General features: G+C 76.6%; 1 non-coding gene across 1 annotated transcript; it reads left to right on the plus strand.

The window, feature by feature from the left end:
* Positions 1-1,228: 1,228 nt before the first annotated feature.
* LOC145715220 (5.8S ribosomal RNA) lies at positions 1,229-1,381 on the plus strand. The gene has a single exon (XR_014137232.1). It is a non-coding gene; the product is annotated as a 5.8S ribosomal RNA (ribosomal RNA).
* Positions 1,382-2,500: the final 1,119 nt, after the last annotated feature.

Genomic DNA, 2,500 nt, shown 5'->3' on the forward strand with positions numbered 1-2,500 from the left:
CCCCGGTCGGGTTCTCGCCCGTCCCGGGGGGGCCTCGGAGCCTCGGCTCACGCGGGGCGCCCCGCCGTCCGCCGCCTCCCGCCGCCCGCCCTGGATGGCTCTCCGCTCCGTCGGGGGTCCGTCCCCCAGGCCCGTCTTCCTGCCTTGCGCCTCTCTCTTTGCCCTACCCCGCAGACCTTACTTACCCCCTTCCTTCCGCCCTCCCTTCAGGCCCCGGGTCCGGTCCGGGTCCGGCCTTCCGTCTCCTTCCCCGCCTCCTCCCCGAACCGCCACCCCCACGCCCTTGCCCGCTCGTGCCCCGCTTCCCGCCGCAGCCCCCCTCCCGCAGAGGGGGGGGCCTGGGCCGCGGGTGCGGGGGAGGGGACGGTGAGGGTTGGTCGGTGCCACGGGGAAGGTGTGCTCGGAAGTGAGGGCGGGGCCGGGGCCGGTCAGCCCCGGCGGCCCTGGATGGGGGGGGGAGAAGAAGGGTCGTGTGGGGGTCGTGGGGGGGGGAAGCGAGGGGCGTCGGGCGGCGGCGGTCTGTGGGGGGGCGGTTAGCCCCCGTCGGAGCCTCCGTCACGGGCCGGCAGCGTCGGGGCTTTCGGTTGCCGTTTGTGGGTCCGGCCGCGGCCCCGGGGGGGCCGGCGTCGAGGTGGTTGGCGGTGTCGCGGGCTCCCTCGTCCCCCACCCACCTCGCCCGCCTCCACCCTGTCCAGGTACCTAGCGCGTCCCGGCGCGGAGGTTTAAAGACCCTTTGGGGGTCGCCCGTCCGCCTCGGGTCGGGGCGGTCGGGCCCGTGGGGAGCCGTGGAGGCTGGTCTTCCCGTGTCTCCTCCAGACTCCGCTGCCCGCCCCCCCGCCGCCCCAGGCCGGGGCGCCGCCGCGCTTGCGCCCACGCCACGGCCCTCCCCGGTTGCCGGGAGGGGGCTTGCCCGGCGGCTGCCGGGTGGTGCGTGAGCGTGTGCGTGTGCGTGCGCCCCGTGTCCCTTGGGTGTGTGTTGGGGGGAAGGGGACAGGCGGGAAACCCCCTGGGCGCCTGTGGGGTTGTTCCGAGCTCGCCCCGCGCGTCGTCCGCGTGGCGGGGCGGGCTGCTGGACTTGCCCTGTTCCAACCCTTCCGACCTCTCGGAGTCTGGTCTTTGTTGTCTCTCGCTGGCCGGCCGGAGGCACCCTTCGGGGATGTGCTGTGCCAGGTTGGGGGGGTCGCCCCTTTTCGGGGTTGGCCCTCCCGGTGATCACAAAAACTCGTATGACTCTTAGCGGTGGATCACTCGGCTCGTGCGTCGATGAAGAACGCAGCTAGCTGCGAGAATTAATGTGAATTGCAGGACACATTGATCATCGACACTTCGAACGCACTTGCGGCCCCGGGTTCCTCCCGGGGCTACGCCTGTCTGAGCGTCGCTTGCCGATCAATCGCCTCCCCCGGGTGGGTCTCTCTCCCGGGGGTAAGGCGCGGCTGGGGGTTCCCTCGCAGGGCCTGTCCCGCCGGCGCCCGCCCCTGCCCGAGTGCGCCCCGCCACGCCCGCCTGCGCGGCGGTTCGGTGTGCGGGGTCACCTGTGGGCCGGGGAGAGGGTCGTCCTGGCCGCCGGGCCCTCCGTCCCCCTAAGTGCAGACGACGGTGGCCGCCGCTGCCGGCCCTCCCTCCTTCCTCCTCCTCCTCCTCCTCCCCCCGCCCCCTCCCCGGCCCCGTGTGTCCGGTCCCCGCCGCCTCCCTCAGCACCCCCCTCGCCCCCGCCTCGCCCCGCCGGGTCCGCTCGGCGGTGGCCTGTGTGTGGGACGTGGGAGGGCGTGGGACGGGGGCTGGGGGCCGGCGCCCGTGGGGCGGTGGCGTGGGGTGGTTGGGGGGGGGAGAGGTGGGGCGGGGGGGAGAGGCCGAGGCGGCCGGTCGCCGCCCGCGAGAAAAGGGAAGGGCGAGGAGAGCTCGCGCCTGAGGGCCGCGGCCGCCGCCGCGGTCCCTCTGGGGGAGATCCCTCGTGCCGCACGCGGTCTTTGGGATCGCCGCCCGGGTCTCGGGAGGGTTTTGCGGTGCCCCGTGCCGCGCGGTCCCGCGGGCCGTCGTGGGGGGTGGAGGCGCGGATCCGGAGCGCCGTCGGTCTCGCCGCCTTGCCCCGGGCGGCGACCGCGGCGGTCCGGCCGTGGCCCCCTCCTCTCCCGGTCCGCGGCCGTGCGGTCGGGGGCCCGAGCCGCGGCCCCGCCCCCGCTCCCCGCCGGCGATCCCGGCCCCCTTTGCCCTGTCGGGGCGGCTCGCGCCGAGGCCGAGTCGCGCGCGGGGCTGCGCCCCGGGGATGCGTGCCCCGGCGGCGGCCCGCGGGACGCCGCGGCGTCGCCCGCCGCTGCGCGCTTCCCCCCGGGTTGCGGCCGCGCCGCACTGCGTGCCCCGAGCCCGCGTTGTCGCGGTGTTGGGGGGGGTGTTGGTTCTCCGCGGGGGTCTCTGTGGCTGGAGGCGTGCCGCGCCGTCCGCCGGGCCCGGTCTGGGGCCGCGGTGGGAGCGCGGGGCACGTTGGGACGTGTGTGGGGGG

Source organism: Panthera onca, unplaced genomic scaffold, assembly GCF_046562875.1.
Source record: "Panthera onca isolate mPanOnc1 unplaced genomic scaffold, mPanOnc1 haplotype 2 h2.h2tg000196l_path, whole genome shotgun sequence".
NCBI lineage: Eukaryota > Metazoa > Chordata > Mammalia > Carnivora > Felidae > Panthera > Panthera onca.